At 44.1% G+C, this 14,664-nt stretch overlaps 1 protein-coding gene across 1 annotated transcript in view; it reads left to right on the top strand.

The window, feature by feature from the left end:
* The window catches only part of LOC142099474 (disintegrin and metalloproteinase domain-containing protein 33-like), a 112,751-nt gene that overhangs the window by 1,138 nt on the left and 96,949 nt on the right, over positions 1-14,664 (top strand). The window lies entirely within an intron of this gene.

The following is a 14,664-nucleotide window of genomic DNA, read 5'->3' as shown; positions in this document are numbered from 1 at the left end:
TAGCTAATAGGCCGATATAAGTTTACATTAGATTGCAAACTCTTTTGCCTGGTGTAAGTCTGTACAAAACTATGAATTCCGTGATTGTAAATCTTATATTTACGGCTTAAATAAAAAAGTATCCATATATAGCAATGGCCTTTCTGATCTGGCTGGGAAAGGGTTAACAAAACTCACGGTTTATTTTCAAACCCCAAGTCAGGCCTGGTTTCCTGCTGCTAGAGATACATGACATTCCCCAGATAATCACCCATCACCAACTGCAACTGTGAGAATACTTTCATGTATAGAGATGGGGTCTCTCTGTAGGGTACTCTCTCACATATATAGAGATGGGATGATGTACGAGGGGTCTCTCTGTAGGGTACTCTCTCACATGTATAGAGATGGGATAATGTACGAGGGGTCTCTCTGTAGGGTACTCTCTCACATATATAGAGATGGGATGATGTACGAGGGGTGTCTCTGTAGGGTACTCTCTCACATATATAGAGATGGGATGATGTACGAGGGGTCTCTCTGTAGGGTACTCTCTCACATATATAGAGATGGGATGATGTGCGAGGGGTGTCTCTGTAGGGTACTCTCTCACATATATAGAGATGGGATGATGTACGAGGGGTGTCTCTGTAGGGTACTCTCTCACATGTATAGAGATGGGATGATGTACGAGGGGTCTCTCTGTAAGTTATTCTCTCACATATATAGAGATAGGATAATGTACGAGGGGTCTCTCTGTAGGGTACTCTCTCACATGTATAGAGATGGGATGATGTATGAGGGGTCTCTCTGTGGGGCACTCTCTCACATATATAGAGATGGGATGATGTATGAGGGGTCTCTCTGTAGGGTACTCTCTCACATATATAGAGATGGGATAATGTACAAGGAGTCTCTCTGTAGGGTACTCTCTCACATATATAGAGATGAGATGATGTACAAGGAGTCTCTCTGTAGGGTACTCTCTCACATATATAGAGATGGGATGATGTACGAAGGGTCTCTCTGTAGGGTACTCTCACATGTATAGAGATGGTATGATGTATGGGGGTGTCTCTGTAGGGTACTCTCTCACATGTATAGAGATGGGATGATGTATGAGGGGTCTCTCTGTATGGTACTCTCTCACATGTATAGAGGTGGGATGATGTACGAGGGGTCTCTCTGTAGGGTACTCTCTCACATGTATAGAGATGGTATGATGTACGAGGGGTCTCTCTGTAGGGTACTCTCTCACATATATAGAGATGGGATAATGTACGAGGGGTCTCTCTGTATGGTACTCTCTCACATGTATAGAGGTGGGATGATGTACGAGGGGTCTCTCTGTATGGTACTCTCTCACATGTATAGAGGTGGGATGATGTACGAGGGGTCTCTCTGTATGGTACTCTCTCACATGTATAGAGGTGGGATGATGTACGAGGGGTCTCTCTGTAGGGTACTCTCTCACATGTATAGAGATGGGATGATGTACGAGGGGTCTCTCTGTATGGTACTCTCTCACATGTATAGAGGTGGGATGATGTACGAGGGGTCTCTCAGTAGGGTACTCTCTCACATGTATAGAGATGGGATGATGTACGAGGGGTCTCTCTGTTGGGTACTCTCTCATATGTATAGAGATGGGATGATATATGAGAGGTCTCTCTGTAGGGTACTCTCTCACATGTATAGAGATGAAATGATGTATGAGGGGTCTCTCTGTAGGGTACTCTCTCACATGTATAGAGATGGAATGATGTATGAGGGGTCTCTCTGTAGGGTACTCTCTCACATATATAGAGATGGGATGATGTATGAGGGGTCTCTCTGTAGGATACTCTCTCACATGTATAGAGATAGGATAATGTACGAGGAGTCTCTCTGTAGGGTACTCTCTCACATATATAGCGATGGAATGATGTACGAGTGGTCTCTCTGTAGGGTACTCTCTCACATATATAGCGATGGGATGATGTACGAGGGGTCTCTCTGTAGCCTACTCTCTCACACGTAAGCATGGCTCCAGAACTTCCAGTAAACACTTGTCATTATTATAATTGGATTTATATAATATTATTACCTTCTATTTATAGACAACATATTCCGCAGCTCTGCATGGTGAGGGATAAAACACACAGACATCAGTTACTGTGCAGGAATAGGAGATGAAACAAATGGAGCGGTCACAAGAGCTTACAATCTAATAGGGAGCTATAGTCTTGTGTATGTGTTTGTAGAGGCGGATGCATCGTTTTCTGTGCTTCTTTAATGCCTTTGTCTTGGTCAGGGGATCTGACCAACCATTGTGGCTTGTTAGATAGACTTCCCCATGGCAAAGCTTACCGCCAGTAGATTGGTTGCTCCTTTGATGTATTAAAACACCCTTTATTGCCAACAAGAGGGCTCTATTTGTACTTTGATACATAGATCCCCGTTTGTTAGTCACAGATGGAATCTGTTAGTAAAATAATATCTTCCAGGGTTACACTGTACAGTAGATCCTACGGGTGGAGTTATGATTAGTTTCAGCTTCAACTCCTTTATAGGTGCACAGATTAGAGATTACACATTACTGAACCCTGAAATGAGCATTTTTAAATGTAAACCCCCCACCCCAGGAGGAATGTGAGGTATTAGTATAATATTTGTGCTGCCCCCATATGACTGAGCCTGAGAGGGCTGTGGGTTTGTAACAATGTTATGTCTGTTATGAGATATTTGGAGCGAGTTATTGAACCTGGGACAGACTTCGCTCTGTTCTGCCAGACTCACAGAAGAGGAGATTTCCTGCCCATGTGCTCAGCCTGCACCCAGAGTATCTTATTATCCAGGGGCTGTAATACCCTCAACACAACAACATGACACAATGATATCAACCGTATAAAGTGCAACCAAATTACTTCTAACAAAATTGCAAATAGCCAATGAGAGACGTCTGGATTAGCAGAAACAAAGGTCATTTTCCAACAACACACAGTGTATAAACATGTCACATTATCTCTGCAGCTTTCTGAACGTAAACTTATATAAAGTACAACGTATAACACACAGCCACAAACACTACAACACAATGTAACACATAATAGTACAGTATAATAATTCCATAGATATCTCTGTATCATATTGGAAGGAGAGATGTGACAGCTGACAATGGGCCCTGCAGATGTGGAGCCCTAGTACTGATTTTATATAGTCTACATAAAATTAGAGGCTTTGGATAAACCATGTGGTCATTTGCATATTATTACCCATAAATCCTAGGTGCAGTTATTCCCATTATGTGCTTCATCACTTGGTTTCAGCTTCTAGAGCCAAGCAGCTGGGGCAAATACCCTAGGGTAGGGGGACAGGGGGCATTATGGTGGCACAAGAGGGTGACATGATAGGGCACAAAGATGTACTGTATGTGCCGGCATTGGGCTGTATGTACCTGGATGGTCGGATCTGCTGTGAATTTACCGTATTTAGCCACGCGGGTAGTTTTGTGGAGCTGTGTAAAAATAAGATTTCGATTTTGCTTCGTATGTCAACTAAAATAAGATAACGTGGTGGAGAGGGGGCATTTTTAGTGGAGCTCCTCACTATGCTGAGGGGCACAGTCATATTTAAATCTGCAGCAGGCTGAGAACTTTGCTTCGGGTCTCAGGTATTAGTGGGGTCGCACCCATTACCTTTAGTGGAACGTACTTTGTGCCTTCCAGTGGCACTTCGGAGGAGAAACGTGTTTCCTGGAAGCTCCGTCCCACCAAAGTGCCACTAGTTATAAAAACATCCCGATGTCCCCTAACTCATGATTAATTAAAGCCATCAATAAGCCTAAACAAAGCAGTGTTTCAGGAGACTAATAATCAATTAATAGAAGGATAATTTGTAAAGTGGTTAGTAAGCTGGAATTTGCTGTGGCAATTACAGCTTTCAGTTTATTTATCCCTTTCCCCTCGGCTGGACACACTCCTGTCTTGTGGATGCGTCTCCCAAGAGAGGAAGCTATGTGCGGACCTCGAAATGCGTTGGGTGAACCATATAGACCCAGTGCACTTTATAAATTAGGTCCCATGTATATTCCCTCTGCAGCGCACATCGCGTTTCATGGACTAATTTACCCCTAATTCTTACATCGTGCAGCTCTTACATAATCACAAGGATAAAACTGTGAAAAATGTTTATATGAGAACACAGATGTTTTGTTATAAGAAAATGTTCCAATGTGTCTTAAATCTCAAGAACGGGCACAAGCTAAGCCTTACTTTGTCCACTGAGATTGCTTGGTAATATTGTCTTCCATCCCGTCTAATAACTGCAAACGCCCTGAAAGGACCTCGTTTCATTTGGAGTTACTTATACTTGTGTGATACTGGGTGCACTGGCCTCATATTTCCCCCTGACTTCTATTTATGGAAAGTCTTTAATTTATGGTTAAACAAAGCAAGGTCAGGGGCCAATGTGATCAGGAGGCCACAGAGTTTCACACAAGAACCGCCTATACTTATAGCTTAATGCAGATAAATGATTAGGGCCCCTGAGAGTCATGGGAAAGGAGCAGAGCTCAATAATTATACCGTTACTTGGGGTCGTGTTTGTACAGTCCCGGGTCATACTATTACCAGCTGTGGTGCCAACTTAGCGAGTTCAAGTACAGCGGCAGGTCAAGGACCTCCGAGGAGATAGAATGACCCTATCTTCAGACAACAAGGACACTGGTCCACATGGAGTTTGCTTAGTCTATAATTCCCACCCTGCTCTTGTCTGCACTATAACTACACAAGTATAGGATTTATGGAGATCAGGAGGGCCCCCGGGGCCGCTCTGTATAATCGCTACTAGTTATTAATAAACCCAACAGTACAGAGTCATTTCCTACAGGCAGTATGTGGCTGTGCAGCTAATTAACGGACTCCACTAGTTGGTACAAGAACAGTTACATTGCCCCCGGCCTTTCTCCCTCCCCCACGGGAATCTCTTCCCATTATTCCTGGTAATCCAACATGAAACTTAGAAAAATGAGCATTCTGAGGTTAACATTTAAAGGCAAAAATCGGTACATTGTGAAGGTATTTACAGCAAAGATTGTTCTGTGACAATGGAAATACTTTGTTGTTGTGTGGAAATGTTTATGCCATGTATGCGGTGGTATAATATAACTTATAACTTGAAGTATGTATGTGGTGATATTATACCTTGAAGCATGTATGTGGTGATATTATACCTTGAAGCATGTATGTGGTGATATTATACCTTGAAAAATGTATGTGGCATTTTTGTTGCATTCCGAGCACATTTTAGGCATTTTAGGAATTCATCAAGATACAAGGAGAGAGATTACAGCCGGCAGAACATCTGATCCAGATTCCTGTGTGTGTATATCTTTATATAGTCAGATAGATAGATAGATAGATATAGATATAATATATATATATCTAATGGAAGACAAGCATTTTTCTGCATCACCATAGTCGTGTCTGCCGTATCTGGGCACAGTTCCAGCTTTGGCAGATTCATCCCTGGAATTATCCCTATTTTTTAGGAATGACCAATTGCACAATAAAAACCCTCTTTTCCTGCACATTGAATATGATTCTTTCCATCCGTCTTTATTCCCTGATCTTTCTAACTAGATATTTGGGGAGTTTTTACGATGCACAAAGCATGTTATAACCAAACTCTGTAAACACGGCATGCTGGGAGTTGTGGTACCTCCCATCAGCAGTGCGACCCTGGACGTAACCTTGGCACATGGCTCTGTGTAGCTGTCTGTAACATTTGGACAGCAGATGGTCCCCAGCAGGGGAAGCTATAAAGGAAGATAACATTAAACATGTCCTAGAACTGAGCCAGAGACTCCTCAGATGTTGTCACAGCTCATAACTCGCTGACAGTCAGAGCCCAGCTAGACCCGCTGTGGGATCATTGTCTGTTTAATAAACCTTACTGGGTCCTATCAGGGGCAGAGCTAGATCTTTGGGGGTGGAGCTTGATGACGCAGTTTGTGTGGTTGAGGCAGACTAATCGCATCATTAAGCCCCACCCACTTTAGTAAATACTAATGATGATGTATGAACGTACCAGAACACACTCACATATATATATATATATATATATATATATATATATATATATATATATAGTGTTAATGATGCAAGATCTAGTTATGTACATTTCTGATTCATGCTCGGTCGTATGTGAAGGGACTGTGTATATGCGCCTGGTATATTATAATAGCTGCGGAGGTCTGCTGCATGTCTAATGTCAGATCATGGTGGTGACACGAGTCTGCCAGGAAAGCTGTGTTGTAGATGTAATGTAGCTTCCTGGGGCAGGGACTGATGTGAGTGAGTTCTCTGTACAGCGCTGCGGAATTAGTGGCCCTATATAAATAAATGGTGATGATGATGATGATGATGATGGTCTGTTGAACTGGCTGTCACTTGTCAGCAGTGGTGGGTTTCAAATAAATTAACAACCGTCTCTCTGCCCTAATGACAGTTTTAAGTATACAAAAATATATAACGAATATATACCGAAAGGTATCTCAATACCTCATGCATTTAATACTCAAATAAGAACAATAAAAGAGGTACACAAAACTAGATTATGGTATAAGAAAGAGTTTTGTGCCATGCTGCTTATATCCCAATTCACACTGTGCCATGCTGCGTATACCCCTCTTCACACTGTGCCATGCTGCTTATACCCCTCTTCACACTGTGCCATGCTGCTTATACCCCTCTTCACACTGTGCCATGCTGCGTATACCCCTCTTCACACTGTGCCATGCTGCTTATACCCCTCTTCACACTGTGCCATGCTGCTTATACCCCCCTCACACTGTGCCATGCTGCTTTTACCCCCATTCACACTGTGCCATGCTGCTTTTACCCCTCTTCACACCGTGCCATGCTGCTTTTACCTCTCTTCACACCGTGCCATGCTGCTTTTACCCCTCTTCACACCGTGCCATGCTGCTTTTACCCCTCTTCACACCGTGCCATGCTGCTTTTACCCCCATTCACACTGTACCATGCTGCTTATACCCCCCTTCACACTGTGCCATGCTGCTTTTACCCCCATTCACACTGTGCCATGCTACTTATACCCCAATTCACACTGTACCATGCTGCTTATACCCCCCCGTCACACTGTACCATGCTGGTTTTGCTCCCCCCCCCCCCCCCCCCCCCGCCCCCTTTGCTTCCGTTCCTTCACTCACTTTTTCAATCGGCTTCTTTCTTCTCTTTTCTTCTCTTCTTGCCTTCTGTCTTCCTGCTGCTGGCTCCTCTCTGCGCCGCTCTTCACTGAATGTCGGGAGTGATGAAACTCAGTGCGGACGGAGCAGGGAGGAGGAGTGCCGACGCCGCGAACAGGTGAGTATTTTTTTTACCCTGCTCCCCCCACCAATGAAGAGGTCTCTGGAGCAACCGGTTTGCCGAACTCACCTTAAAATTAGGTATCGGTTCGGGCGATCCGCTGGGAACCGGCTGAATCCCACCACTGCTCCTCACAGGAACCGTGTGCGAGCATCCCAAAAATCTGCCCTTCGGGACTATCATTTATCAGACAAACTGTATAACGTACAAACAGCTAAAGGTGACCGGTTTCAGCTGCCAACAGTTTAAACAAACTTTTTTCAAGAAAATTTCATTTTGAATATAAATTTGTACTGATTACCAAGATTGGAGAACCTCAGGCTGGTTTATCAGGGGGCAAAAATCCTTATTACCATATTGGCTTTTTTCCCCAGAGTAGCCCCGACATGGGGCATTCCAGCGGTCCCTAAATGTGCATTCACTGCGATGTGCAGCGATGTATATTTAGTGGCCCTGCATTGTAATGATGCATAGACCCCCTACTGATAATAAATAGGGATCTTTCATAAATCAGCCCCATATCCATCTCTCCGGAACAGACCTGGCCAACCTGTGGCTTCTAGGTGTTGTGGAACTACAAGCCCCAGCATGCTGTGCCAGTAGATACCCAACTGACAGCTGGCAGGGTATGTTGGGATCACAACAGCCGGACAGCCACAGGTTGGCCAGACCTGGTGTAGATGGTTCTCCCAGCGCACCCGCTCCTCACTGCTGAAGTGAGGCTGTGGAGAGTACAGCGTTAGAGGGTGATACCCTCAGTACTATGAGTTAATGGGGGACAGCGTTAGATCCCCAGCACAGACCTCAGCCTGGCTGGGCTGATGAGTTCAGCAGGTCATGTCTGTGATTCTATGGAACAGATAATGATTGTACCAGCTGTAATACACAGCTCACTGGGGACGTGACTTCCTCCTGTACATGAGCCATGAGCTCTGTCTGTCTCACCAAATTCTATCACCACATCGGACTCATGTTCTCCTGCACTAGATTTATAAAAGCTCGGTCTGGATTTCATGCCCACAGGATCTTATTTCTCTTATTGCATAACGTTGAAACCTGAAGGTATCATTACCGATGACTCAATACCTGGCTGCAGAACAACTAATGGAAAATACTCAGGAGATAACAGACTGCCCCGTGTAATGACGTATGATGTTACTCACTACCCTCATTTTCATGGCTGGACCAGTACTTGGCCTATTAACTTGCTTAAAATCGGTGGCATTACTGAGGTATGAGGCACTTCCTGTCTTGTGCCTCATGTCTTTTGAATGAGTAGCCTGGAGCCTGGTAGATATCAGTTTAGCCAACACAATGGCTGTTTGTGCTGTATGCAGGAAACACTTTTGGTATGCTATGAGTCTGCAGTGTGATGCCCCCTACTGGTGTGTGTGTGTAGGGCAGGTAGTGGAGTATTTGTTATAAATAGATGGAGAGTGCAGGTTGAGTGCCTCAATCAGTGTATTTTTTTTTAAATAACTGTGTTCCGTCTTCTGCATTTGTGTATAAAATCCTTTCTTATAGAAGTGTGAAACCACATAGATTTTCCTGTCACACTTCCCGCTATCAAGTTGTCATATCACCATCTGAACCAAGTGCCCCCCCCCTATTTACTGACCTGTACTAGATATCCGGAGGCTTATAAGCAATCAGCAACGCTCTGCACATAGTTACTCAGCAATGCTCTGCACATAATTACTCAGCAACGCTCTGCACATAGTTACTCAGCAACACTGCACATAATTACTCAGCAACACTCTGCACATAATTACTCAGCAACGCTCTGCACACAGGGCCGTCTTTCCCATTGGGCACGCTGGGCAGATGCCCGGGGGCCCTGCAGCCCAGGGGGGCCCTCCGGAGGCAGGAAAAAGAAAACTCTGAAAAAAAAGAAGAAAATACTTACCGTGCTGTCAGCTGGCGATCCGGCTCCCTCCCTGGTCTCCTCCTCCGTCGCGCTGGCAGTGCATGTTGGGCGTGACGTCATCACGCCCGCCCGACATCCATTGCGGAGCGCGACGGAGGAGGAGACCAGGGAGGGAGCCGGATCGCCAGCTGACAGCACGGTAAGTATTTTCTTCTTTTTTTTCAGGGTTTTCTTTTTCCTGCCTCCGGAGGGCCCCCCTGGGCTGCAGGGCCCATATGTATAATCATTTTTATTTTTTTTGTATATATAGGGCAGGGGCGGATCTAGATAATTGGTGTACCGGGGGCGATTTAGGGGGGGGCAATTTAGGCCCCGCCCCCTTTCTGCCTTCTGATGATGCCGGCGGCTGCACACTATGTGCAGGTCCGTTCTGCAGTGACAGTGTGCTGCCCGAATGCAGCCGGGCAGCACACTGTCACTGCAGAATGGACCTGCACATAATGTGCAGCCGTCGGCAGCAAGCCCCTGCTAGGGGGGGCGATCGCCCCGATCGCCCCCCCCCCCCCTTCCTGGATCCGCCACTGATATAGGGGCCCCGGTGAACTGCTGTGCCCGGGGGCAAAGAGGTTCTTAAGAGGGCCCTAACTGCACATAATTACTCAGCTACACTTACCATATAATTACTGAGCAACACTGCACATAATTACTCAGCAACGCTCTGCACATAGTTACTCAGCAACGCTCTGCACATAGTTACTGAGCAACACTCTGCACATAATTATTCAGCAACGCTCTGAACATAATTACTGAGCAACACTCTGCACATAATTATTCAGCAACGCTCTGAACATAATTACTGAGCAACACTTTGCACATAATTACTCAGCAACGCTCTGCACATAGTTACTTAGCATAGCTTTGCATATAATTACTCAGCAACACTCTGCACATAGTTACTCAACAACGTTCTGCACATAATTACTCAGCAACGCTCTGCACATAGTTACTAAGCAACGTTCTGCACATAATTACTCAGCAACGCTCTGCACATAGTTACTCAGCAACACCAAAGTCTTTTCAGTTATTTACAGCAACTCAAACAGTAAAACCTGTGGACAATTCTCAGATATTCAAAATGTTGTTTCTACCAAAACAACCTGGAACTTGGCTTCTCCCGGTGCCTGTGGGATCCGTGCTGGGACATAGGTAATGACATAGGTAAGTAAACCTATAATTGATCCATGACACATCATATATGGACCTGGTGGCAGTGTTATAGTGTGTCTCTTTAATACAGGACCAAAACAATGGGCAGGCAGGAGAGGCAGCTGTCTGTGTCACAACAAAGTACCAGCTTTTAGAATAATATATTTTTTCCGCTTTGGAGAATTATAGGGAGAACGGGATCTCTGCAGCAGTTCAGCTTTTACATTTGCAGCCATTAGAAGATGCTGAAGATCTAGACTACAGTATTACGGTACATGAGATTAGATATCGCTGCATGTACAGATGTCCGTGTTCTTCTGCAGCTGGATTGTAAAAGAGAAAATAGAATGTTTTACAGCCGATGTGTTTCCTGCTCTCCCCTCTGATCCCGTATCCAGTTTCAGCTAAATTCCTATATTGAGGCTGCTTCCCATATAAGCACATTCCATGAATTATATCCACCCATCCATAGGTCCCATACAGAGCCGTCTGTCAGTATGTACACACATGTGCTCTCATACATAGCCATCTGTCAGTATGTACACACATGTGCTCTCATACATAGCTGTCAGTATGTACACACATGTGCTCTCATACATAGCTGTCAGTATGTACACACATGTGCTCTCATACATAGCTGTCAGTATGTACACACATGTGCTCTCATACATAGCTGTCACTATGTACACACATGTGCTCTCATACATAGCCGTCTGTCAGTATGTACACACATGTGCTCTCATACATAGCTGTCTGTATGTACACACATGTACTCTCATACATAGCTGTCAGTATGTACACACATGTACTCTCATACATAGCAGTCTGTCAGTATGTACACACATGTGCTCTCATACATAGCTGTCAGTCAGTACACACATGTGCTCTCATACATAGCTGTCAGTATGTACACACATGTGCTCTCATACATAGCTGTCAGTATGTACACACATGTACTCTCATACATAGCTGTCAGTATGTACACACATGTACTCTCATACATAGCTGTCAGTATGTACACACATGTGCTCTCATACATAGCTGTCAGTATGTACACACATGTGCTCTCATACATAGCTGTCAGTATGTACACACATGTACTCTCATACATAGCTGTCAGTATGTACACACATGTGCTCTCATACATAGCTGTCACTATGTACACACATGTGCTCTCATACATAGCCGTCTGTCAGTATGTACACACATGTGCTCTCATACATAGCTGTCACTATGTACACACATGTGCTCTCATACATAGCCGTCTGTCAGTATGTACACACATGTGCTCTCATACATAGCTGTCAGTATGTACACACATGTACTCTCATACATAGCTGTCTGTCAGTATGTACACACATGTGCTCTCATACATAGCTGTCAGTATGTACACACATGTGCTCTCATACATAGCTGTCAGTATGTACACACATGTGCTCTCATACATAGCTGTCAGTATGTACACACATGTGCTCTCATACATAGCGTCAGTATGTACACACATGTGCTCTCATACATAGCTGTCAGTATGTACACACATGTGCTCTCATACATAGCTGTCAGTATGTACACACATGTGCTCTCATACATAGCTGTCAGTATGTACACACATGTGCTCTCATACATAGCTGTCAGTATGTACACACATGTGCTCTCATACATAGCTGTCAGTATGTACACACATGTGCTCTCATACATAGCTGTCAGTATGTACACACATGTGCTCTCATACATAGCCATCTGTCAGTATGTACACACATGTGCTCTCATACATAGCTGTCTGTATGTACACACATGTGCTCTCATACATAGCTGTCTGTATGTACACACATGTACTCTCATACATAGCTGTCAGTATGTACACACATGTGCTCTCATACATAGCTGTCAGTATGTACACACATGTACTCTCATACATAGCTGTCTGTCAGTATGTACACACATGTGCTCTCATACATAGCTGTCAGTATGTACACACATGTGCTCTCATACATAGCTGTCAGTATGTACACACATGTGCTCTCATACATAGCTGTCAGTATGTACACACATGTGCTCTCATACATAGCCGGCTGTCAGTATGTACACACATGTGCTCTCATACATAGCGTCAGTATGTACACACATGTGCTCTCATACATAGCTGTCAGTATGTACACACATGTGCTCTCATACATAGCTGTCAGTATGTACACACATGTGCTCTCATACATAGCTGTCAGTATGTACACACATGTGCTCTCATACATAGCTGTCAGTATGTACACACATGTGCTCTCATACATAGCTGTCAGTATGTACACACATGTGCTCTCATACATAGCTGTCAGTATGTACACACATGTGCTCTCATACATAGCCATCTGTCAGTATGTACACACATGTGCTCTCATACATAGCTGTCTGTATGTACACACATGTGCTCTCATACATAGCTGTCTGTATGTACACACATGTACTCTCATACATAGCTGTCAGTATGTACACACATGTGCTCTCATACATAGCCATCTGTCAGTATGTACACACATGTGCTCTCATACATAGCTGTCTGTATGTACACACATGTGCTCTCATACATAGCTGTCAGTATGTACACACATGTGCTCTCATACATAGGTCACCATACATACCCGTCAGTCACTATACACACAAACATTTCATACATGGGTCACCATACATAGTCTATTCACAAATTAGCACATGTTGCCATCCATCTATTAGCCAGCTCAGCTAACTTATCCATCCACCCTCATTAGTATACATATACACCCAATCACCGATCAGCACACCTACCCATCCAGACACAGATCATTACATCTACCCATCCAGACACAGATCATTACATCTACCCATCCAGTCACAGATCATTAGATCTACTCATCCAGTCACAGATCATTACATCTACCCATCCAGTCACAGATCATTACATCTACCCATCCAGTCACAGATCATTACATCTACCCATCCAGTCACAGATCATTAGATCTACCCATCCAGTCACAGATCATTACACCTACCCATCCAGTCACAGATCATTACATCTACCCATCCAGACACAGATCATTACATCTACCCATCCAGTCACAGATCATTACATCTACCCATCCAGTCACAGATCATTACACCTACCCATCCAGTCACAGATCATTACATCTACCCATCCAGTCACAGATCATTACACCTACCCATCCTGTCACAGATCATTACATCTACTCATCCAGTCACAGATCATTACATCTACCCATCCAGTCACAGATCATTACATCTACCCATCCAGTCACAGATCATTACATCTACCCACCCAGTCACAGATCATTACATCTACCCATCCAGACACAGATCATTACATCTACCCATCCAGTCACAGATCATTACATCTACCCATCCAGTCACAGATCATTAGATCTACTCATCCAGTCACAGATCATTACATCTACCCATCCAGTCACAGATCATTACATCTACCCATCCAGACACAGATCATTACATCTACTCATCCAGTCACTGATCATTACATCTACCCATCCAGTCACTGATCATTACATCTACCCATCCAGTCACAGATCATTACATCTACCCATCCAGTCACAGATCATTACATCTACCCATCCAGTCACAGATCATTACACCTACCCATCCAGTCACAGATCATTACATCTACTCATCCAGTCACTGATCATTACATCTACCCATCCAGTCACAGATCATTACATCTACCCATCCAGACACAGATCATTACACCTACCCATCCAGTCACAGATCATTACACCTACCCATCCAGTCACAGATCATTAGATCTACCCATCCAGTCACAGATCATTACATCTACCCATCCAGTCACAGATCATTACATCTACCCATCCAGACACAGATCATTACATCTACCCATCCAGTCACAGATCATTACATCTACCCATCCAGTCACAGATCATTACATCTACCCATCCAGTCACAGATCATTAGATCTACCCATCCAGTCACAGATCATTACATCTACCCATCCAGTCACAGATCATTAGATCTACTCATCCAGTCACAGATCATTACATCTACCCATCCAGTCACAGATCATTACACCTACTCATCCAGTCACAGATCATTACATCTACCCATCCAGTCACAGATCATTACACCTACCCATCCAGTCACTGATCATTACATCTACCCATCCAGTCACAGATCATTACATCTACCCATCCAGTCACAGATCATTACATCTACCCATCCAGTCACAGATCA

Source organism: Mixophyes fleayi, chromosome 1 (assembly GCF_038048845.1).
Source record: "Mixophyes fleayi isolate aMixFle1 chromosome 1, aMixFle1.hap1, whole genome shotgun sequence".
Taxonomy (NCBI): Eukaryota; Metazoa; Chordata; class Amphibia; order Anura; family Limnodynastidae; genus Mixophyes; species Mixophyes fleayi.
The sequence above is the reverse complement of the archived record's forward strand: the minus strand, read 5'-3'. Positions and strand labels throughout refer to the sequence as shown.